The 25958-nt window shown below is 38.3% G+C and overlaps 1 long non-coding RNA gene across 3 annotated transcripts in view; it reads left to right on the plus strand.

Moving 5' to 3' along the window:
* Positions 1 to 25958, plus strand: part of LOC112669411 (uncharacterized) — an 85580-nt gene that overhangs the window by 48474 nt on the left and 11148 nt on the right. For 2 of the 3 annotated variants that reach the window (XR_007405983.1, XR_003142230.3), the window contains 2 exons: positions 1389 to 1506; positions 3398 to 3531. The exons of the other annotated variant lie outside the window; for it this stretch is intronic. This is a non-coding gene — a long non-coding RNA (uncharacterized LOC112669411). Of the gene's footprint in view, positions 1 to 1388; positions 1507 to 3397; positions 3532 to 25958 lie in introns of those variants that run through there. 3 annotated transcript variants of the gene reach the window in all.

Raw genomic sequence — 25958 nt, forward strand, 5'->3', positions numbered from 1 at the left:
GATTGTAACAGTTTAATTGATGATATAAAGTTAATCACTTTTTTGTTTCAGCAACTAAACCATTAATTTCTAAAGTGGATACTCATTCATAACCATAGTGTTAGGTTATTTTTTTGTTTTAGGTTATTAAAATGAAATTATTCACAAAATTAGTTTCCAAAAGACTAAATATTAATTTTACATTTTCTCAATCATTTAAGTTCTTTGGAACGTTTGTGGTAAAGAGTAGTACAAAATGGAACACATACAGTCTTGCGAATTCTCTATTATTCAAGAGTCTTTCCTAAAGCAGAGGCTTCAGACAATTTATGACTTCATGATCAATTGTTTGGGCTATTCTTTGGTTTTCCCATTTACAAAGCTAAAAACACTGATTTTGTTTGTTTATTTTTTAGAATAATAATTTGGGCAGACTCTTGAGGAGAATATTGCAATAATAATCCATGATTCCGACATGCTTTAGGAAAATGGAAGACTGAGAAATAGATTTACTATGTTCACCAACAGTTTCACTGAAACCTGAGAGACAGTCCTGGAGTGTGGTCTAGCATCGAAGATGATTCACTGCAGATCATTTAGAATGCTCTGTGGTTTGTGCTCTGATGGAGGTAAAAACCGAGTGTTAAGAGAGCATAGAGGCAGAACTGCCTCATTTTGTTTGCGACAGCTAAGGAAAGCTTCACAGAAGTGGTCTTTGAAATGTCTTTGGGGCTTTGTGCTTTTCCAGATAGGGATATTACTGCAGGAGGGCACTATGGATTGGCCAGCCAGCCAGAGGGGAGAGATGGGACATTTTTTCTCATCTGATCATAAAACTGCTACAGGCATGATAAAGAAGTGATACAGACTTTAAATATATAGACATATTTTGAGAGTCTCATACTTCTAAAAGTGGAGAAGCTGATAAGCTTTTGCCTAGTTTTGCTGGTAGGTTCGTCATTTTTAGGTAGTAATGAAATAAAAATGTTAGTGAAATAGCTTGCCCAATTTAAAAAGTTGTCTGACTTTGCAAAGAAATTTATCAGATGATTTGATGACTACAGCTTTGCTCAGTGATAAACCACAGACTCGAGTATCATCTCTTTTGATTCAAATCCAAGGTATGCCATTTACCAGGTGAATTACTTTGAACGAGTTACTTAATTTCTTTGGGTCACAAAATTTTTATTCATGTAATAAGGAAAATATTAATTCAGAACACATAGAGTTGCTGTCAAGTTTACAGAAGAGAATCTTATAAAATGCTTGGCACATAGTAGGCACTCAAACATTTGTTGGTATTATTATGATTAATAATAACTTTAGAAAGCTGTCAATGAACAAAGCCTGCATTGACCTGTCTTGCTATGCTGTATTCCTCACGGACCTTACCTTATTTTACAACCTAGATGTCTGGCATAAAAAGGAGGAACTGTCTTTGAGGAGTTGGAATCAATTATGTGTTAACAAGACCAACATGTATCTGGAAATTTAACCATTCTGCCATTAATTAATCTGGGAACTCTGGTAATAAAATTTAAGATTTTTCTTCTTTTAAAACTAGCTGTGGATTGCATCTAAATCTACACTAAGTAGGCTATCAAAATCTTCTGCTTTTATTACAAAAGACTTGTGTAGTGGAGAGAGACAGTTTAAATGCATAAGGAATGAGGTAGAATAATGATTTGGTGCATATATTCTGATAATTACTACTTCCTTTCCCCTGGCTTCCCTGCGATAAATGTGCTGTCTTTCTAAACTTCATTAACAAAAGATTACAAATTTTAATAGGGTACAATAATTTTACCTTAATTTTAGAGCAATACATTCCAGGTATCTGATCTTCCTGAGTTATTTTCCCTGAAATAGCCTCATGATTCAAAAAATTATTTAAGAGCTGAAGTACTGTATGGTGTTAGTACCAAATGCATTAATATTTTAATTCTCATGATAGAGATCATTAGAGATCATTGAACCTTTAATATTGAAATGAAACAACAGACAATTGTGTTCTGCAAAAAACAAATTATTTTGACCAACTTTATACATTTTAATAGGAATTAAGATTTTCTTAGCGTTGTGTGTGGCTTAGTGGATAACACACTAAGAAAATCTAGCAACCAGTGCTTAGCCAGATCTAAGTGCCTAAATTGACTGGGCTGTAATTCAAGAAAATATTTGAACCATTTTAATGTTTTATGAAAATCACATCAACAATGAATAGGTTTCAATACTGAAAATGGCAGTTATCTAATTGAGAGACCACCATGGACAAAATCCTGGCCTTTCATTCACTGGTCTGGCACCTAACCTTTGTAACATTGATTTTTTTTTTTTCCTTTTCTGATCGTGTTTCATATCAGTGATGTTTTTAAACCTCTGAATTTGAGGAATGATAATCTACTGAAGCAATTAAGTAAATAGATTATATGTTTATGCAAAATCCATTTCCAAAGTTCAAGAAAGAGCCTTAAAAAGTTTTCCTGGAACAGTCTTGGGTTTAGAAGGAACTTTTTTTTTTTTTAATGATTTTATTCATTTATTCATGAGTAACAGAGAGAGAGAGAGAGAGAGAGAGAGAGAGAGAGAGGCAGAGACACAGGCAGAAGGAGAAGCAGGCTCCATACAGGGATCCCGACGTGGGACTCGATCCCAGGACTCAGGATCACGCCCTGGGCCAAAGGCGGGTGCTAAACTGCTGAGCCACCTGGGTTGCCCTAGAAGGAACTTCTAAGTAGGAAACAGAAATTTTCCCCCCAACAGAAATTGTCCTTTAAAACTGTCAAGAATAAACAAACAACAACAATTATTCTCTGATTCTCACCTCTCCAAACACTGATAGTTTTCCAGATTGGTCCTGTGGGATACAAGAAGCCTCTGCATTTTCTCTAAGTAAGAATTTTTGGATTTAACTTCATACTTGTGATTTTTTTCTTGTCTCATCATGTTATCAATTACACCCTGAGGCATTTTTAAGATTCTGTTTAATTGATTTCCACAGTGTTCTGTAGAGACTGTCACTAGTCATCAATTCCTTCAGTTTAATTAATTAATTAATTTATTTATTTTTTGCAAGGGGAGAAGAGTAGGACAGGACACCATTTTAACATATTTCATTGTGACTCTTTCATTCAATATTACTTTGTATCCAGCTGATCCAAGAGTTGAAGTTGTGATATTTCTGGCTTTTTTCCTATATATAGCACTAGCTATATCCAATATACTAGCTCAGAGAAAGGGCACAATAAAGATAATTAAAAAAAAAAAAAAGAATTAGTAGATCAAGTTACTTCAGTCTCCACTCATTTGTTGGCCTTCAGGGATTTTACATATAGAGAAATTATGCAGAAATTGCTTTAGAATAATCCTGCCAGAGTCAGAAACTGCCTTGTTCTCCACTTACTTTCCTCCCACCCAGCCAGGTGAGCCTTTTGTCTCCTGTGACTTCAAGGGCATCCATTCTTTGAAACCATTTCCTACCTGTGTCAGGAGGCATAATATGGATGGAACTCCAGTGTATCTTATTGGAAAGGGCAAGAGATTTGCAGTTAGGTAAGTAGGAATTTCCTTGATTTTCTCATGGTTAAAATGAGTGTTGAGGAAGAAAAATTTTTTCTACCCTCTTAGTTCTGTACCTAGGGACTGCAAATTAAGTAAGAAAGGATGGATCAGTAGGAGGAAAGGAACATACTTCTTATAATTTTTTCATGCACAGGAGTTACAGAAAAGAAATGAAACACAAAGAAGTGGTTAGATTCAAATGCTTACACACCCTTTTAACAAAAGGAGGATTTGGGCCGTATGAGACAATAAGTTGTGGAGAATAACTAGGAGATATATTGGAGAAACTAATGGAAGATAAAAATTATTTTAATGAGGTCCATATATGCAAACTTTCTTGGTGTCAACTCCCCCTCTTCATTGATAAGCATGGCTCCCCTCTACCTGGAATGGGAGTTGGGGAAAGGAAGCAGGGGGTTGGAGAGGGAGGCACTTTGTTCAAAGTGAAATTTATGCCCTGAACTTAGGCAGACAAGGGGAGAGCAGAGAATTCTTTTCCTATTAATTCTCAATTGCCTTCAGTTCAAAATAATCCTTGTGCCAAAATGGCATATTTTGGGTTGGCAAATCCCCATATCTTTTCACTCTTGGCCCAGAGATCTTTTTCCCAAAGTCCTTGTCTAGGTCCCTCATTTCCATTATCTGATTTCCCAGATAGAATCTTGCCCTTCCTACCCTACTTATATCCATAATTAAGCTTGACTTTTCTCTTTCTTATGTAGCTTTTCATGGCCTTGATATATGGTCTTAGATCACTTGACCAACTGGACTCTTAGGCCTAAGTCCAGGATTAGCTTACTTCTCCAATGGTTGTTCAATGTAAATTACAAAGTCAAGGTCCCAGGGATGCATCTTGTAAAGCATCTTCATCTAAGATGATACTATCACCTGCTGAGAACTTCTCAGTGAATACAAATTAGCAAGGATGAAATCTCTTCTGTATTTTATTCTTCATGTTGAGATACTTCTAAAAATTATGTGACACATAATGTGTCATCAGTTTTTATCACCAGTGTTGGCTTTTTCTTTCTATCAAATAGCTTTCAACTCATGAAATCCTGTTCAGTTTCCTCTTATTTCTTCATAATTAGTTATGACTCTCTCAAATTTTCTTCCGAATATTTCTTGCTTTAGGCATTCTTCTAAATTGACCTGAATATACTATTTTTGCATTTTGCTATTCTCCACCAATACTTCCGATGGCTCTTTATGTTCAAAGAGATAATAGCAAAGTTGTTATTTTAGCATTTAAAATATTTTGCCACTTAAATCCTTCTTCTGTCTACCTCTATCCTTATCATACACTATGCTTTCAAAAGAATTCTTTAATAAGGACTGACCAGGCTTCTTTTTTTTTCTTTTTTAAGAAAGAGAGAGCGAGTGGGGGAGGGGCAGGGGAGTGAGACTCTTAGGCAGTCTCCACACCCACTGTGGAGCCTGATGTGGGACTCAATCTCATGACCATGAGATCATGATGTGAGTGGAAACCAAGAGCTGGACACTTAACAAACTGAGCCACCCTGATCAGGCTTCTTTAGCTACAGTTCATAAAAACCCTACATGGCATGAAGCCTTTGCATCTCACGGTATTCCTGGCATTTCATTTCCATTCTCTCTTCAAACTTAAATCAAATGTCTGCTGACCATACCTCTCGGATGGTCTGGAACATGCACAGTTCATGTCTCTTGTCTCCCTCTTTGTCATTCAAACGTGTCCCATTTTGGCAGAGAAATGATATGGTCACTGTACTTATGAGTCTTTCCTTTTCCTTCCCAAGCTGTAGTGACTACTTCCCTCTAAAATCATTGAGACTTTTCTGTGTAAAGCACTAATTTAGCACATAGCACATGATGTAATAAAATGTTTCTACTATGTCCAAAGTGACTTAATATACTATCTTTACTTTTTCATATAATCTATTAAATCTATTTTTTAGTTAAGAAAAAAATACAAAGAGTGGTTTTAAATAACTTGCCCAGTGGCAGTTGTAGAAGAACTTTGATTTAAACTTTGAGCCAACTGTCTTCAGGGCTTTTGCTTGATCCCTGAGGCTTAAGCTTATGGTTTTTGAAGGACAGGGCCTGTCCTTGATTGTGGGGATTTCATGGAGAGCTTCTTGCTTGAGGGAGGACTTAAATCTATGTCCATCTCAGAGGAAGACTCCCTATCTATAATCCAAAAGAAATATGGTACTTGTTTCCTGTACTAAATTAGAAGGCTGCTTCAGAGTGAATCCTTTCTTTCCAAAATGATGAGTATTGGCTACCTCAGTTACTTTTTCCCAAGTCAATACCAGAGATGAGCATAGACCTTGTCTTGAAGTCTCAGGCCTGGAGCTTCAAGAACTGCAAATACATTCCTTGAGTTTTAAGGCTTTTGCTTTACCTGTTGCAGCCCCATGTTGAATCAGATAGTTGGGGTGATGGTAGTGGTGGCTGTGGTGACGGTGGTGAAGTCAACACCAAAAGTGTCATTCATTTGTTGGGAATTATTTTTCATTTTAAATTTCATTGCTATGCCCACAAGGGTTTCAGATTTATAAAACAAGCCCATCTATTCCTCATCAGAAATTACTTATTTTAGAGTTTGCTGAGGAATACAACCATGTCAGTTAAAGAACTTATGTATTATGTAAGCTCATCTTAAAAAAAAAAAAAAAAACATTGCTGAAAGATGTTTGCAAGCAGCAATTGTCTTAATATACAAACTGCATAGAAGTTGAAATAATCCTCTTGTTCTCTTCAAATGAAGGTGGACAAGGCTATTAACTTTCTGTTGTCCTTATGTCCCTTCACCTATCCTTTTAAAATTTTTATTAGGCTCTTTAATGTGTGGGTTGAAATCAATAGAGGACAAGCTATTAAAAATTATTGGTCGGCTGTGGCTCCTCACTAAATATTAAAGCAGCTTGGCAAATTAGCACATACCTCTAGGCATTAGGCCTGGGAGAAATAATGGTCTAGGCAAATAGACACTATAATCCAGATAGAAAATATGACCAGCATGCTACTTTGGGTTTCCTTTGGCTGTTGTTGTTCACTGTTAGCATTATTCTGTTTTTTGCTTTTATTAGTGTGAGGAGGTAGGATGGGGAGCGTTAATTGTTGGAAGGATCCCTTCTAAGGATATGTTATATCAGGAGCTAGAGAAAGATCAGAGCAGCTTGGGAGAAATAGGAAACAGGTGCAGAAACAGGTGAGTGGAGTATTGCTTATTACTGCTCTGTATTAAGTGCCTGGGAGAAATGGGCAATTTCGCTGGGTGCTGTGTGCCTTTTATTCTAGAAGGACAGGTAGACAACCTGTTAATACATGCAATATGAGGAAGATTGTCAACCAAGAAGCTTAGGGGAGAGGAAGGGCTGTGTCGGCAGAAAAGTTATTTTCCCAGGTGAATGATGAAGAAAAAAGCACAGAGTGAAGCTGATTCTGTGGGTATATAATGGAAGCTGAAAGATTCAGGAGGAAGAAGTAGTTCTGAGATAGGGATGGGGTCATCAAAAAGATGAGGGAGAGATGGGAAATACCCAGAGGTCAGAAGAATGTAGTTTCTTTTAAAAGTTTTCTTTTTAATTTTTATTTATTTATGATAGTCACAGAGAGAGAGAGAGAGAGAGGCAGAGACACAGGCAGAGGGAGAAGCAGGATCCATGCACCGGGAGCCCGACGTGGGATTCGATCTGGGGTCTCCAGGATCGCGCCCCGGGCCAAAAGCCGGCGCTAAACCGCTGCGCCACCCAGGGATCCCAAAGAATGTAGTTTCAAATAAAAATTCCTTTACCTATCATTTCTGTTCTAAGTTTCAATATGCAATAAGTCAGTCTTTTAAATCTTATCACTAATGAGCAAAAATAAATAAGTAAACAGTACAACAGTGCACCCTTATATTTTTCTGATTATGTAAAATCAAGAAAATGGTATCTTTTGGGTTCCCATGTGTAAAATGAAAAAAATGTGTGGTCAGTTATTCTGTCTCTACCCCAGCAATTGCCTGGTCTTTGCTAACCTAATCTGGGTATTGAACCTAAGATTAAATTTTGTACCACATATTTTACTCAGGAAAAATTTTTATATTTACATTTTGCTTTATAACTAACCATTTTTACAAAAGTTATGGAGACTAAACTTTGTTTAACTAGCTTATAGCCTATATGACATTTCTATTTGGAGGTTCTTAATTTTTTGAACATTTTTTTGGTCAAATGAATTATATTAAAAAGTTTTTCTTAAAAAGTTATATGACAGGGACTATTTGCTTTTTTGCACATGAGTAATTTGGCTGAACATAAGAGTCTTGGCTCATGACATTTTCCTCTCAGTGGTTTCACATATATTGCTCTATTACCAGCTAGCATTTCATATGGCCAATGAGAGCTCTGAGGCCCATTTAATTTTTTACCATTTGCATAATTTTGTCCACATGTATCATACGTCTGTTTTATCTCTTATGCATAAACTTCCCTATACAGTACAGATATTTTTCCTAGCTTATAAATAATGAAAGATGGGTGAAAAGCACTGGGAATAAACCAGAGGTCCAGAAAAGTATAGAAACCATACCTTCCTAGGTAAAGGAAGAACTGATGGAGAATGATGGTCACACATAATAACCATGTATAAGGAGACCCAACATTACATCACACAATGATAAACTGTCCCAAGAAGAAAGCTGAACACCCAGGAAAGTTCTCCTATTTCCTGGGAGATAAGTCTTCTGGATGATTCCATTGATTACAATGAAAAAATAATGATATGCAATGAGAAATAATGATACACCATAAAGTAATTACAAAATTGAGGCCAGATACCCTATACTAAAAAAAGAAGGACATCTAGGTAGAAAGGAGGAAGTGCTAGGAATAGAGTGGGAGGTGGAGAAGTGAGGAGGCAGAGAAGGAACTGCATTTCTGTCAGTGCATAGGTCAGGTGTTCCACCTTGTCATCAATTCTCTGCCAAGTCAGACCAAAGGAAAGAACTCTAGAGTGAAAACTGTTCAGTTGTGTTGATTAGTTACTAGGAAAGATGGAGAAATACATATGAAAGGACCCTTTCTGATAGATTTACAGGCCTTTTAGCAGTAAATATTTTGGTTCCTCATTTCTAGCCAAAGCACAGTTTGGAAACAGGTCAATGCTATGGTACTTTAAAAATCCTTTTACTTAGAATATTTTGAGATTTATCTAAATGCATCATCAATTGGCAAATTCTTTTGATTTGGGAACTTACTTTTTAAAAAGTTTTGACTGAGACACATTTTCTTCAGTTATGTCTCTGTTTATTCATTCTGTTCATTGATTCTCTATTCTTTGATTTTCACATTTACCATGTTCTCTTTCTTTTTGTTCATTTATTTGCCTCTTGGTTCATTATCCCCCTACTTTGTGGGAGAGCATGTTGAATTTTAATTTCAGTATCTAATTTAAATTTTATTAGAATCCTTTCTTATCTCAACATGTCCCTGGTTTTTCTCATCCTGTTATCTTTATATATTATGTCATTTTCCTTTACGGTTTTTCTCTTCCTTTTTCATGGAATCTGATATTTTTGTACTGAAACATAAAATAGTCTCTCCCAAATTAGATTTTTTCCCTTATTACATTCTTATCAGAAATGTATCATCCGGATCCCTGGGTGGCGCAGTGGTTTGGCACCTGCCTTTGGCCCAGGGCGTGATCCTGGAGACCCGGGATCGAATCCCACGTCGGGCTCCCGGTGCATGGAGCCTGCTTCTCCCTCTGCCTGTGTCTCTGCCTCTCTCTCTCTCTCTGTGACTATCATAAATAAATAAAAATTAAAAAAAAAAAAAAGAAATGTATCATCCTACTGAGTCTTCTAGTCCCTGTATTAATCAGGATAGGCTAAGCTAACTTGTAATAGCAAACAATTAGAAATTTTTTTGGTTCGTAACAAAATTTACTTCTAATTTCTGTGGTTTAACCTGTAAAGCTCATGAAAATGTTGCTGCTGGTAGGATATTTCCTCTCCAGGCTGCTTGCCCTCCATGGGAGTACCCAGCAATTCAGACCCTCCTTAAAAAAAAAAAAAAAAAAAAAAAAAAGATTTATTTATGTTAGAGAGAGCAGAGAGGCAGAGGGAGAAGGTAAGGAGAGAAGCAGACTCCCCATTGATCCCAGAGCCCCATGCAAGACTTGATCCTATGACCCATGATATCATGATTTGAGCCTAAATTAAGAGTCAACCAACTCAACCAACTGAACCACCCAGGCACCCCAATCCAGATCATTTTGATATTGTTGCTCCACTGTCTCAATGTTTATCCATGGCAGGTGTAAAACAGGTGGGTACTGCAATTTGGCGTGAAATACAGAAAATTGTCTTCAAAACCTAATCTTTTTATATTTTTCATGACTTAGAGGTATCTATTTCAGTTCAGATACCCCAATTTCTGATGTATTCTTTTCTTCCCTAGTAAAACCTGGAGGAATTAGATTTCAGCTCATTCATACCGATTTATAACATTGACCAGGTACAGTTTTTAAGCAGAGTCTCAGGCACACAGAGCATGGATGGTGTGGAGAGAAGGATGGTTAGTAGTGCAGGAGAGTAAAGCAAAAGGGGGAATGTATTTTCCTTGAAATATAAGCCAGCCAAGGACTGAATTCTGTCTTCCCAAAATTTTTATGTTGAAGCCCTAATCCTCAATATGACTGTATTTGGAGATGGGACTTTAGGAGGTAATTAAACAAGACCATAAAGGGAAGTGGATCTAATCCAATAGAGTTGATGGCTATTCTCTCTCTCTCTTTTCCTCTTTCTCTTAGCTGTGCTCAGGAGGAAAGACCATGTGGGGACTGCAATGAAAGGCAGCTATCTGTAAGCCAGGGACAGAACTCTCACCAGAATCCAAACCCTGCTGGAGCTGCATGTTAGACTCCCAGACTCCAGAACTATGAAACATAAATTTCTGTTGTCTAAGCCCCCCCAGTCTCTGGCATTTGGTGATGGCAGCCCTAGCACATTAACACAGAGGTCATGCCTCTTTTAGCCTCTCCCCAGGGCTGGTAAATTTGGTTCCATAGCCTCGTCAGCATCTTCAGCTGCTGAAGACTGCATTGTTTGTGCTTAGGTAGTCCTGGCTTCATCCAAGCTCAGCAGTAGGTTGGAGCCCACATCACTGAGGCTCAAGTCTGCTCTGATCCAGCTTTCCTGCACAGGGAAGTGGCTACCATCTGTACCACTTCAACAGCAGGGCAAGGGTCTGAGAGAATGGTGCTAGCTCTGGTGTTGGGGTACAGGTGCAGGGAATTCAAGAGCAAACTGCGTCCTAAGGTCAGGTGAAAAAAGAACTCATAGAGAAGAGTTCCTTCAATGTTGGTAGTACAATTTGACTTATAATCTAGAGCACATGAGTTTTTCAGTGTGTCTGTGTGGCCAAGCGAACTATCAGGGAGTTGTCAACACTGACTACAGATGTTGAAGACTTTAAAAAGTTAGAACAGAAAAGTGATTTAAAAAGTTTTATTTGCTTATATTTAAAAAATTTAGAGAGCAGTCATTTACGTGGTTACTTAGTATTTATGCTTTGTCATGTAGAAAAATATTATGCATCTCATTAAATTGGTGTCAAATTGTTATTATTATTTTAGATTTTATTTATTTATTCATGAGAGACATAGAGAGAGAGAGGCAGAGACAGAGGCATAGGGAGAAGCAGGCTCCATGCAGGGATCCCGATGTGGACTCAATCCCAGGACCTCAGGATCACGACCTGAGCCAAAGGCAGACGCTCAACCACTGAGCCATCCAGGCATCCCAAATTGGTGTCAAATTAACTGGATAAGCTGCCATTGATTAAACTTCACACTTAGTCTCATGTGAAAACTTGGAGTGAACATTGATGTATATCATTCATTTTGTCACTGACTCACAGTGTTTTGTTTTACAAGTTCTGCATTTACAACATTTGCTCTGTCTTCCCAGATACACCAGAAGCAAATTAAAGAAAAGGTATATCCTTCTTTCCTTCTTTTATATTACCAAATACCAAGAAGACTCTCAATAAATATACATTGAATAAATGAAAGAATATGTACAATAAAAATCAACTTTGTTATTTGTGCTTATTTTACAAATAAGATTTTAAAATCCATCTTTAAATGTCAAATAGAAAAAAATTTAATAGATATATTTTTAGAATCAGAGCATCCAGGGACACCTGAGTGGCTCAGTGGTTGAGCGTCTGCCTTTGGCTCAGGACATGATCCCTGTCCTGGGATTGAGACCCACATCAGGGTACTTGTGAGAAGTCTGCTTTTCCCTCTGCCTGTGTCTCTGCCTCTCTCTCTATGTCTCTCATGAATAAATAAAATCTTAAAAAAAAAAAAAAAAAAAGAATCAGAGCATCCAAAGTTCCTTTAGAAACAATTGTGGTCATTTCTCCTCGTGTTTTACCAGAGCAATAGATTTGCAGTTTTCAATGAGATCATTCTCCATGGGCTTTGAATAGTACCCCATTAAATACCTTTTTTATGCCTTTGTCAAATTCTTTTGGAATGAATCACCATATCCTGATGCTTTCAGTAAACTTCATTTATGTCTCACTTACATCACTTATAGCCATCATGTCTTGCTTTTTTTTTTTTTTTTTTAATGATGGTTCCACGCCCAGGATGGAGCCCAATGAGGAGCTTGAACTCACAACCTGAGCTGAGATTAGGAATTGTACCCTTAACTGACTGAGCTACCGAGGCTCCCCTTTAATGATATCTTTTTATTTTTATTTGTTTTTTAAGATTTTATTTATTTATTCATGAGAGACACACACAGAGAGAGAGGCAGAGACACAGGCAGAAGGAGAAGCAGGCTCTATGCAGGGAGCCTGATGTGGGACTTGATCTCGGGTCTCCAGGATCAAGCCCTGGGCTGAAGGTGGCACTAAACTGCTGAGCCACCTGGGCTGCCCTGATATCTTTTTATGAGAATGCAAACATCCTGACAAAATTTGAACTCCTTCAGGATTAAGGTTGCATTTGCCTCTGTAAAGATCCACTGACATCTGGAGGTTTACTCTTAAAGCCAGTATCCTGGTATAGGCAAGATCATCTCAGGTTTTTAAATTTGGTGACTAGTGTCTCTTTGTTGTTATGATATTTTTAATATGAAAACAGAAGTGAGCTATGAAATATAATTAATTTTATTTTTAAAAACACATAAATTTTGGCAAAATGGGTTTTGAGATATATGTGCATATGAGATGTAATAATAATAATATTATATTATTATTATTATTTCATAATATATATGAAAATCATGGACTTTATATCTGTAAAATTTTAGATTTGAAATATTTAATTTCTTACATATTCTACCTTTTTAGAGTGGCCATTTTTATGAAATGTTAAGGTTTTCTGTCCATTTTCATAAGTCTATTTTTTCTTTGTATTTAAATTCCAAGTTCTAGCTCCATTTTTAGATATTCTACTTCTTGCATCCTCCATTACAGTCTTTTACCCAGGATGTCTTTGATGGCTGCTCCTATTGTTGACATCCAAGTTCAAAGTCATCTTAGCAGAACCTGTCCTTATCTCTCATCTCTAAAGAAAAAAACAAAACAATAAAAACAAGTACAAACAAAAAAATTGTCACATTTATTCCACTCTATCACCTAGCTCTATGTTATTTTCTTTATCCATGAAAAATATGAGATCACCTTATTAATATCTTTGTTTCTTTGCTTCTTTTCAATGTTCCCCAACAAAAATGCAAAGCTCCTTGAGAGATAGGTCCCTGCCTGTCTGGTTTCAAGGAAAAACTTAAAGTCCAGAGTAGATAGTGCCTGTTGCACTATAAGCCTTGAATAAGTGTTAAGTGAAAGGAGTATAAAATCATGTTCCCCAAATGTCAATGAATCTAAGGGAAATATTTGAATATATGGTGAAGAATGGGTTATCATAAGTGACAAACCAACCCAAGACTAAGGCCCGGCTCCACTGAAATCCTATTAAAATAAATGAAAGCCTGAGGGCTTCTGGGAGTGGCCCCTCTTCTCATTGCAGATCTTGTTCTTCCTTCAGCCAGGGGCCCTAAACACAATATCTCCCCCATAGTTCATTTCTCCTATAATCCTTTTTGATGGAATTCCTTGCCTCATCCCAGGGCAGCTACATTTCTTTCACGGCTGGGCTGACTGCCCAATGGCCCAGATAAAGATAGAAACTTGAGTGGAATATTTTGTTCTGGGATGGCTTTGACCTTCTAGCTGCTCAATCTTCTGGGAGAATGACAGTCTGTGCTTGATGTAGAGGCGAAAAGGTGTTTCCACATCCCAAATGCATGTCTGAGATGGAGCAGGGTAGATCCTTAAGCAGCTGGGGAAGAACTGGTCTTTCTGGAATCTGGGGAATGCTAGAGTTTCTTCAATTGTGCACTTACTCTTCAGCAGCTCAGATAAACACAGTTTTATTAACTCATATTTGTATTTCTTTTCCCAGTCAGGACTGACTTTCAGGATTCAGGAGACTCAATTATTAGTAGTACAAAAAAAAATTAAACAGCTTTGTTGTGGAAATTCTGTGGTATAAACAGAAAGATCATTCTGTTCAACCTTTCAGTTAGGTGTCTGCCTGGCAAAAAGCATTGGTCAAAAGCAGCTAATTCCTCTGACTTTGGCAACGGTGAAATAAAGGCCATTTGAAGTCATGCAGTTGGAAAAATAACACTAGGGCTCTAGAGAGGGTACAGAAGTATGAATGGTGAAACTCTAGGACTGTAATTATTACAGATGGTCAAGTCAGCCTAAGAAAGGGCTCTCTGGAGACCCAGTCCTAGGCACCCCTGCCTGGGGTTGGAGGAGGCAAATAAGTGGAGAGGGAGGGAAAGAGGGAGGACAAGACAGCAGAGGGCATATGAACTTGGTTGTTGATGCATAAAGAAGAACTTAAATGTCGAGTCCTTTATTTGGTGATTCAGCCTCTCTTCATCTTTATGATATCTTAGCACCAAAGGTTTTAAAAGCATTAAAGATTCTACTTAGCAGGGGCTACCGAAAACCCAACCACCACTTTCCCAGCAGGGTTTTTTTAGGAGTGACCATTTTATGATCTCAGGCTTTCCTATGGTCTGTTTTGTACATTTACAGTTTGGCCAAGCCTTCTGACATTCTCAGGGAACTATTCTGGGGGGTCTAAAAGGATAATCTGAATTTTCTGCTATTCAAGGATTTTTTTTTTCCTTATAAAATCGTCTTGTATCTTCCCTTCTCACAAAATGCTGGCAATCCAGATATTGTTGAGATCCTTTTTAGAGAATTGACCTTTCCAGGTTGTTAAACTCTTTCAGCTCCGAGAAAAATAGATTACTTTAGATGAGATCTAAAGGGCCAATGGAAGTCTTAAACCTACTATAATTCCCACAAGTAATGATTGTTATAGAAACCTTTCACTGGCATCATTGTTCGAATGAATAACTAAGGCTGAGGGGAGAATAGACTCACTGGGTTGTTTGCCTTTATGCATATTAATTCACAAAACCAAAGACCTGAAGGGGGGAACATTATGAAATGAAACCCTCCATCCCCCTGCCTCCAGGGAAGAGTTCATTCAGATACCTCAAGACAGAAAGTCCACTACACTTAACAATCTCCATAAGAAACCCTGCCACTTTAATGATATGCCCCAGTCCCTTGTTAGTCCTTACTGACAGGTGATTTTTCATGGACTCTAACTTAAATAATTCCAAAATGAGATTAAAAATACTATTGTCTGGTTTTCTCACTCATGTATCCCCAGTTTCTTGAGAGAATGATTGGCATCTAGTAGGTACTAACTACATCTTTTGAATAAATAAATAAATAACTGAAAAATAAATAAAAATTAAGTTATACAACAGAGAAGATGACATAATTGTACAAATTACCAAGTATTATTGACAACATATTCTGTGTGTAGTGCTGTTTAGGGTTCATGTGGTATTTGAAGATGGAAAAGGGAAAAGAGTTTGTTAACCACAGGTTTTGACTGTTTCTCACAGTCGAGTAGGGGTATATCTCCATACACAAGTCACCACAATGCCAGGCTGATTATGAAAGATGCTATCACTATCATCCAAAGTATAATGAGATAGCATGAAGGAAGACCTATATTAGTGTTACAGGATTTCTTTTCCTTTATTGCCTGGAGTTCTTGGTCACACCACTTTGAAGAATGAAGAAGTACAAAGCTCCCAAAGAGGGAAGGGATCTGAGAGGGTTGCCACTAGAGTTTCTAAGTCTAGGGGGTTTTATGGGCTGTTTTAGTCTGATTAACTCTCCATGCACCTGTCATCCAATCAGATTTTTAGCATCTACCTATCACTTGGGGAAGGGTGGATGGTTCCTTCCAGGGTGGTATAAAATCCTTTTAAGGGTGGTTTTCTCTTAGGGTTGGGCAGCCCCTTGTCCTTGCCAGTCTTTCTTCCAAGTATCCTTCATCATTAGGATGAATAAAGATGGCCTGGAGGTAAAGATAATGAACAGGTTTGCATTAGTGGTAGTACTGAAGTTGAAGGCCCTTCTAGTAGAAGTGATGCCCACAGTAAAGGCATAGAGGCAGGAAAATGCATGATTGGATCCAAAACCATTGACAGTCTGCAGTCTGATGAGTCTTAGGATCATGTGTGTCTGTGTCTGTGTGTCTGCTGGTGGTAGTGATAGAGGTGGCAGGAGCAGGTGGGAATGGACTGGAAAGGTTTGCTGGGGTCCCAGAGAGTTCAGAGTAGCAAAAGATCATTCATGTTACATACCATCACAGTGTAAGTACCATGAAATCTGGAATTTGTGTCCATTTTGTCTACAATTCTATCTGTGGCTCCTGGAATATTGCTTGGAACATATTGGGTGCTGGATAAATATTTGCTGAGTGAACATAAAATACTATTACTATGAGGATGGCAACCATAGATCATGCCTTTGTGCAACTTCAACTCTTATTTTGTTTCCATTTTCTCTGCCAAAGAGACAAAATTCAAGCTGAGAAACACAGAACAATTATCAGTAAAGGACATTTAAGGTCATGAGAATAAAGTGACGTCTAGCCTCTTGGAACAATTTCAACATTTTTGATGATTGAAAAATGATTTATTTGGGTACTGAAATTAACTTCAGACAGAATTCCACAACAACTATTAATAATTATTTTCAGAACCCATGGAGAATAATGAAGGTGACATGAAAATGTATTGGCTAATACAGGCCCAATTCTTGAAAACAGATTCTACCAAGCAACATACTAAAATTTGGTTCCTGGCTAAATTCTAGAATTCTAGATTATTATTAAGGGTTTGATTTTTTTTTTTTTTTTTGTTAGTGCTTGGGATTGCTAATTGCAGTAGGTGCCTGTGCCATTCCTAGCTACAAGGTAATTGGAAAAAGAAGCTATGGATGAGAGATAGGTCACAGATCTAAGTGAGATTTAGCTGTGCACTTTAAGAGCAACATAGTGGCAGTAAAATCAGTCTTGTGTATAGTCATTGGAAATGAGGTAAGTCTTCTAGTCCAGTGGCAATTAATCAATCAGTAAGACAGTAATCAAATTGTAAATGGGCTAAATTCTACAAACATAGACCATAGTAGTAAAAACAAGGATAATTACTAGTTGGAAATTACTGCTTAAATTGTAGTCTGATAAGTGTGTACATACATAGTACTGAAGAGAAAAAGCTATAGTCAGACTAATTTAAATTAGTTTACAATATAGCTTCAAATGTGCAAACCAGGCTTTGCCACAAAACTCTACCTTATAGGGTTATTTTCAGGTTCAAATAAGCTAATACTTGGAAAGTTCAGAGTCTAATGCCTGATACAGAGTGAGGACTCAATTATTAGTAGTACAAAAAAAAATTAAACAGCTTTCAAATAAAACCTTTATAAAAATTTCATTTGTCATTAGAAAGTGATAAACATCTTTTCATAAATTGTATTTTATTTCATAAAGTGGGAATAAGCAACGGTGTAAAGATTGGTGGATTTGTATAATTCATTCATATATTAAGGCAACAAATGCTGATTGGGCACCTTCTATCTGCTAATACTTTCCTGGATACTGGGATTGGAAGATAATTAAGACAACATATTTATTAAGAAGCTCAATCTAGTATGGGATCTCTTAATTACAGCATGTGTAGGATCTAGAAAACTTTAGTGCACATATCTGATTTATCACTATCTCTGATAGATAATAAGCTCCTTGGGGGCCAAACTATTTTATTTCCATCTTTACATCTCTGACAGCTGTGGCCTACCAGCTATTACACAATATATGAGCAATGACTTCTGATCACATCAAACTAGACCTCAATTATTAATACCTCGAAATGCAGAAAGTAGTATAAAAACATTATTTTAAAAGCATGGCTGAGATTGCAAGACAGAAATGAAATTCTCCAGTTGCCAAGATCAGAGATGGATTGGGAAACCAGACCATAAGTTCATGAGTTGAAGGAGTAGCTACTTTGGGTGATGATGCTGGTATTGGCAACAAAGAATTAGGCTGTAATGTCAAGAGGATCAGAAATGAACTACTAAAGAATGGACTTCATGAAGAAAACAATTGAATCCAGAGAAAGGACTTCTAGATAAGAACCAACAATGAGTAAATAAATTGGTGTAAGCATTGGCAGTACAAATTATTATCTATAGTTATTAATCTGAGAGAAAAAAGAAGCAAGGTGTTAAGATACCAATAAAATAGTGTGTAAGACAGAGGAAAAGGTATGTTCTGGAGGAAGAGAATGATCCAATTTATATTTTGTTAGGCCAAGTATGCAAACTAAAAGTTTAAAGGTAATCTTTCATAAATAGATTATATAATTTCTAAGCCATGAGAAAGTAAAAAAGGATTAAAGAAAACATAATTGATAGAAGGCAGAAAAGGTAAGAAAACAAAAAATATGGTAAATTGAAAGCACTAAATAAGGTGGTGGAAACTAATCCCAATTACAGCTTTTATTTATTTTTAAAATTTTTTTAATTGGAGTTCAATTTGCCAACATATAGAATAACACCCAGTGGTCATCCCATCAAGGGCCCATCTCAGTGCCCATTACCCAGTCACCCCATCCCCCCGCCCACCTCCCTTCCACTACCTCTTGCTCATTTCCCAGAGTTAGGAGTCTCTAATGTTCTGTTACCCTCACTGATATTTCCCACTCATTTTCTTTCCTTTCCCTATAATCCCTTTCACTATTCGTTATATTCCCCAAATGAATGAGACCATGTAATGTTTGTCCTTCTCTGATTGACTTACTTCACTCAGCATAATACCCTCCAGTTCCATCCACGCTGAAGCAAATGGTGGGTATTTGTCGTTTCTAATGGCTGAGTAATATTCCATTGTATACAGAGACCACAGCTGCTTTATCCATTCATCTTTCGATGGACACTGAGGTTCCTTCCACAGTTTGGCTATTGTGGACATTGCTGCTAGAAACATCGGGGTGCAGGTGTCCCCGTGTTTCACTGCATCTGTATCCTTGGGGTAAATCCCCAGCAGTGCAATTGCTGGGTCATAGAGCAGTTCTATTTTTAACTCTTTGAGGAACCTCCACACAGTTTTCCAGAGTGGCTGCACCAGTTCACATTCCCACCAAAAGTGCAAGAGTGTCCCCCTTTCCCCACATCCTCTCCAACATTGGTTGTTTCCTGTCTTGTTAATTGTCACCATTCTCACTGGTGTGAGGTGGTATCTCCTTGTGGTTTTGATTTGTATTTCCCTGACGGCAAGTGATGCGGAGCATTTTCTCATGTGTTTCTGGGCCATGTGTATGTCTTCTTTGGTGAAATGTCTGTTCATGTCTTCTGCCCATTTCATGATTGGATTGTTTGTTTCTTTGCTGTTGAGTTTATTAAGTTCTTTATAGATCTTGGATACCAGCCCTTTATCTGATATGTCATTTGTAAATATCTTCTCCCACTCTGTAGGTTGTCTTGTAGTTTTGTTGACTGTTTATTTTGCTGTGCAGAAGCTTTTTATCTTGATTAAGTCCCAATAATTCATTTTTGCTTTTGTCTCCCTTGCCTTCATAGATGTAACTTGCAAAAAGTTGCTGTGGCCAAGTTCAAAAGGGTGTTGCCTGTGTTCTCCTGTAGGATTTTGATGGATTCTTGTCTCACATTTAGATCTTTCTGCCATTTTGAGTTTATCTTTGTGTCTGGTGTAAGAGAGTGGTCTAGTTTCATTCTTCTGCATGTGGATGTCCAATCTTCCAGCACCATTTATTGGAGACTGTCCTTTTTCCAGTGGATAGTCTTTCCTGCTTTGTTGAATATCAGTTGACCATAGAGTAGAGGGCCCATTTCTGGGTTCTCTCTTCTGTTCCATTAATCTATGTGTCTGTTTTTGTGCCAGTACCACACTGTCTTGATGATCACAGCTTTGTAGTACAACCTGAAATCTGGCATTGTGATGCCCCCAGATATGGTTTTCTTTTTTAAAATTCCCCTGGCTATTCGGGGTCTTTTCTGATTCCACACAAATCTTAAGATGATTTGTTCCCACTCTCTGAAAAAAGTCCATGGTATTTTGATAGGGATTGCATTGAACGTATAAATTGTCCTGGGTAGCATTGACATTTTTACAATATTAATTCTTCCAATCCATGAGCATGGAAGATTTTTCCATCTTTATGTCTTCCTCAGTTTCTTTCAGAACTGTTCTGTAGTTTTTAGCATATGGATCCTTTACCTCTTTGGTTAGGTTTATTCCTAGGTATCTTATGCTTTTGGGTGAAATTGTAAGTGGGATTGACTCCTTAATTTCTCTTTCTTTGGTGTCATTGTTAGTGTATAGAAATGCCACTGATTTCTGGGCATTGATTTTGTATCCTGCCACACTACCAAATTGCTGTATGAGTTCTAGCAATCTTGGGGTGGAGTCTTTTGGGTTTTCTATGTACAGTATCATCTAATCTGCAAAGAAGGAGAGTTTGACTTCTTTTTTTTTTAATATTTATTTATTTATGATAGTCACACAGAGAGAGAGAGAGAGAGAGGGAGAGACATAGGCAGAGGGAAAAGCAGGCTCCATGCACCGGGAGCCCGACGTGGGATTCGATCCCTGGTCTCCAGGATCGCGCCCTGGGCCAAAGGCAGGCGCCAAACCGCTGCGCCACCCAGGGATCCCGAGAGTTTGACTTCTTTGCCAATTTGAATGCCTTTTATTTCTTTTTGTTGACTGATTGCTGAGGCTAGGACTTCTAGTACTATGTTGAATAGCGCTGGTGAGAGTGGACATCCCTGTCGTGTTTCTGATCTTAGGGGAAAGGCTCTCAGTGTTTCCCCATTGAGAATGATATTTGCTGTGGGCTTTTTGTAGATGGCTTTTAAGATGCTGAGGAATGTTCCCTCTATCCCTACATTGAAGAGTTTTGATCAGGAATGGATGCTGTATTTTGTCAAATGCTTTCTTTGCATCTATTGAGAGGATTATATGGTTCTTGTTTTTTTCTCTTGTTAATATGTTTTAGCACATTGATTACTTTAGGAGTGTTGAACCAACCTTGTATCCCAGGGATAAATCCCACTTGGTCATGGTGAATAATCTTCTTAATGTATTGTTGGATCCTATTGGCTAGTATCTTGTTGAGAATTTTTGCATCCATGTTCATCAGGGATATTGGTCTCTAATTCTCCTTTTTGGTGGGGTCTTTGTCTGGTTTTGGAATTAAGGTGATGCTGGCATGATACAATGAGTTTGGAAGTATTCCATCCCTTTCTATATTTCAGAACAGCTTTAGTAGAATATGTATTGTTTCTTCTTTAAACGTTTGATAGAATTCCCCTGGGAAGCCATCTGGCCCTGGACTTTTGTGTCTTGGGAGGTTGTTGATGACTGCTTCAATTTCTTCCCTGGTTATTGGCCTGTTCAGGTTTTCTATTTCTTCCTGTTCCAGTTTTGGCATTTTGTGGTTTTCCAGAAATGCGTCCATTTCTTCCAGATTGCCTTATTTATTGGCATAGAGCTGCTCATAATATGTTTTTAAAATCATTTGTATTTCCTTGTATTGTTTGTGATCTCTCCTTTTTTATTCATGATTCCATTAGAGTCTTTTCTCTTGTTTTTAATAAGGCTGGCTAATGGTTTATCTATCCTATTAATTCTTTCAAAGAACCAACTCCTGGTTTTGTTGATCTGTTCTAAATTCTTCTGGTCTCTATTTCACTGAGTTCTGCTCAAATCTTTATTAACTCTCTTCTTCTGCTGGGTGTAGGTTTTATTTGCTGTTCTTTCTCCATTTCCTTTAGGTGCAAGATTAGTTGTGTATTTGTTTTTTTTCCAGTTTTTTGATGGATGCTTGTCTTGCGATGTATTTCTCTCTCAGGACTGCTTTTGCTGTATCCCAAAGATTTTGAATGGTTGTATCTTCATTCCCATTAGTTTCCATGAATCTTTTTAAGTCTTCTCTAATTTCCAGGTTGACCCTTTCATCTTTTAGTAGGAGGCTCTTTAATCTCCATGTGTTTGAATTTTTTCCAAATTTCTTCTTGTGATTGAGTTCAAGTTTCAAAGCATTATGGTCTGAATATGCAGGGGACAATCCCAATCTTTTGGTATTGGTTGAGATCTGATTTGTGACCCAGTATGTGGTCTATTCTGGAGAAAGTTCCATGTGCACTTGAAGAATGTGTATTCAGTTGCGTTTGGATGTAAAGTTCTGTAAGTATCTGTGAAATCCATCTCATCCAGTGTGTTATTTAAAGCTCTTGTTTCTTTGGAGATATTGTGCTTAGGATATCTGTCATTTGCAGAAAGCACCGTGTTGAAGTCTCCCAGTATAAGTGTATTATTATTATCTAAGTATGTCTTAACTTTGGATATTAATTGATTGATATACTTGGCAGGTCCCACATTAGGGGCATAAATATTCATGATTGTTAAGTCCTCTTGTTGGATAGATCCTTTAAGTATGATATGGTGTCCCTCTTCATCTCTTACTACAGTCTTTGGGATAAACTTTAATTTATCTGATATGAGGATGGCTACCCCTGCTTTCTCTTGAGGACCATTTGAATGGTAAATGGTTCTCCAACCTTTTATTTTCAGGCTGTAGGTGTCCTTAGGTCTAAAATGAGTCTCTTATAGAGAGCAAATAGATGGGTCTTGCTTTTTTATGCAGTCTGAAACCCTGTGCCTTTTGATGGGATCATTAAGCCCATTCATGTTCAGAGTTACTATTGAAAGATATGAATTTAGTGTCATCATAATACCTATTCAGTCCCTGTTTTTGTGGATTGTTTCTTTGGACTTTTTCTTTTACAGAGTCCCCCTTAACATTTCTTGCAGAGTTGGTTTGGTGGTCACATATTCTTTCAGTTTCTGCCTATCTTGGAAGCTCTTTATCTCTCCTTCTATCCTGAATGCCCGCTTTGCTGGATAAAGTATTCTTGGCTGCATGTTCTTCTCATTTAGGACCCCGAATATACCTTTCTGGCCTGCCAGGTCTCTGTGGAAAGGTCTGCTGTTAATCTAATATTTCTCCCCATATAAGTTAGGGATCTCTTGTCTCTTGGTGCTTTAAGGATTTTCTCTTTATCTTTGGAATTTGCAAATTTCATTATTAAATGTGGAGGTGTTGAACGGTTTTTATTGATTTTAGGGGGGGGGACCTCTCTATCTCCTGGATCTGTATGCCTTTTTCCCTCCTCAAGTTAGGGAAGTTCTCAGCTATGATTTGTTCATATACACTTTCTGGTCCTTTGTCCCTCTTGGCGCCCTCTGAAACCCCAATTAAACATAGATTTTTCCTTCTGAGTCCGTCATTTATTTCCCTTAACCTTTCCTCATTGTCTTTTAATTGTTTTTCTCTTTTTTCCTCAGTTTCCTTCCTTGCCATCAACTTGTCTTCTGTGTCACTCACTTGTTCTTCTACCTCATTAACCTTCATTGTTAGGACCTCCAGTTTGGATCGCATCTCATTTAATTGATTTTTATTTTCAGCCTGATTAGATCTAAATTTTGCAGTCATGAAGTCTCTTGAATCCTTTATGTTTTTTTCCAGAGCCACCAGTAGCTTAATAATTGTGCTTCTGAATTGGCTTTCTGACATTGAATTGTAATCCAAATTCTGTAATTCTGTGGGAGAGGGTACTGTTTCTGATTCTTTCTTTTGTAGTGAGTTCTTCTTTCTAATCATTTTGCTCAGTGCAGAGTGGCTAAAAACGAGTTGTACTGGAAAAAGGAAGAAAAAAAAAAAGAAAAAACAAAGAAACCAAAAGAAAAAACAAAACAAAACAAAACAGGAGGAGGTGTATCCTCTAGTTCTATATACTGTAAATCCTTGGACTTCCCGACTTCCCCTGGAGCTTTCCAGGGCTGCTCGGTCAAGAACTTGCTCTTCCCATATCCTTCCAACTGGTCTTCTGGGGGAGGGGCCTGCTGTTCTGAGACTCAGGTGTGCACCTGGGGGAGCTGCCCTTCCCCCTGCCAGGTGCACGGCTCAGTGGGAGCTGTTTATCCTGTGAGACCTCTGTTCCCTGGCAGCCCTGCTCGGTCCCAGACACAGGGTGACACCAGGAGGAACGCCACTGGCAGCCACCAGCTCTCCAGCCCTGGAGTCAGCTCCCGCAGTAATTACTGCAGCTCCCAGTCCGCAGGGGCCTGATGCTCCTGGGGGCGGGGGACGCTGACCTGCATAGCTCGGGGCTCCGGGTGGCAGGAGCATCCTTGCTGTCCTGTGCCCTTCCATCTCCGCCTGTCCCGAGGGAGCGCAGGATCCTGGGCTGTGTCCCTTGGCGCCCTGGGTTCCGGGGCCTGCCGCTGGAATCACGCTCCTGGGCTGCGCAGCCCCCTCCGCGGGAGCCACCACCTGAGCTGCTGCCGAGGCCCTGCTGGGCCATGCTCCAGCCCTTTCCTGAGATCAGCCTGCGGTGTGCGGTGCTCCCCCCCCGGGGCGCACTTCCTCTGTTAGTGACCCCAGAACCTGGGGGCCCCACTGCCCGTCCTTCGGTTCTGCCCGAGTTCACTGCTGAGCACCTTTCCCTCCGGGAAGAATCTGGTGCAGATTTTTAAAGCTCCTGCTTCTCCCGGGCTGGGCTCTCCTGTCCCAGGGGCTTTCACCCCCGCCTTAGCCTGGCTCCTCGCGGGGGCGCTCCCCCACTGGATTCTTTCTTTCTTCTTTCTTTCTTTCTTTCTTTCTTTCTTTCTTTCTTTCTTTCTTTCTTTCTTTCTTTCTTTCTTCTTCTTTCTTTCTTTCTTTCTTTCTTTTCTTTTTTCTTTCTTTCTTTCTTTCCTTTCTTTCATTTTTCTGTCATTCTACCTTGTTAGGAACACAAACTCTTCTCTCTGTAGCATTCCAGCTGTTCTCGCTTTAAATCCCAGGCTGAATTCATAGGTTTTCAGGATGATTTGAAAGTTATGTAGGTAAGTTGGTGGGGACAGGTGACTTGGGGACCCTACTCTTCTGCCATCTTCCCAATTACAGCTTTTAAATAAAATAGGTGCAGATGGCTTAAATGTATAATTAGAAAATAGATTTTTAGATTGGATTTCAAAAATCTAGAATATGTTATTTAAAGAGATATAACAAAAGGGCTCGTAAACAATGGAAGAAAAGTAGAAAAAGATAATACTAAGCAAATAGTAAATCTAAAGCAAGTTGATATATCTACATTAATATTAGAAAAAACATACAGCAAACTTAAATGTATGCCAAAAGTTACATTACGTACAAGGTCAATTATAAGCCTTATGTGGTGACATTTGGAATAAAAGTTTTTATTACACTGGTGAGGAATTGCCAATTTTCAGAGCAAAGATCTTAGATTTGTTTCATGATTTCAACTGGGTGTGAATTTTGGTCAAATATACTAATATTAATAACAATAGCTAGCAATGATAACTAGTATTATCTGCCAGCCACTTTACAAGTGCATTTTATAGTTTCAAGGTTAAACAATCATCTGAGATTGTTACTCTTAATAAACTCCCATGTTAATGATAAAGAATCTGAGATTTATAGAAATTAAGAGCTTTCTCTTAGGGACATGGGAGTCAAATCTAAGCCTGAGTCTGTATGCTTTTAGCCTGGATGCTCTGTGGCCTTGATTTGCACAGAAACTTCTTGATAGCTAGGCAAAGAAAGAGCCTTGGAGACAGATGAGAACAGCATGAAGTGGCAGTGAAGATCCTATGCACTGGGTACTTTGACTAGACATCCACCTCTAAGCCTTCCCAGTAATGTGAGAGGACCTGAGGATAAAAGGACCTTGTACTTTTAGAATCCTTTATTTATGGCGAGGGAACACAGAGAGCTGGAGCCCCAGAAGCCCCTGGTGGCTCTGGGGAGGGAAATCTTGAGTACCAGAAGTAAAATTATTTTGTTCTGAGACATCATGCTCTGTCTAGGGTCACCTCGAAACATTGCCCCTGTGTGAAGGTGATTGAACAAGGGATCCATTTCCTGGGCACAAGGCTGCAGTCCCCAGGAG

Source organism: Canis lupus, chromosome 25 (genome assembly GCF_003254725.2).
Source record: "Canis lupus dingo isolate Sandy chromosome 25, ASM325472v2, whole genome shotgun sequence".
NCBI classification, from domain to species: domain Eukaryota; kingdom Metazoa; phylum Chordata; class Mammalia; order Carnivora; family Canidae; genus Canis; species Canis lupus.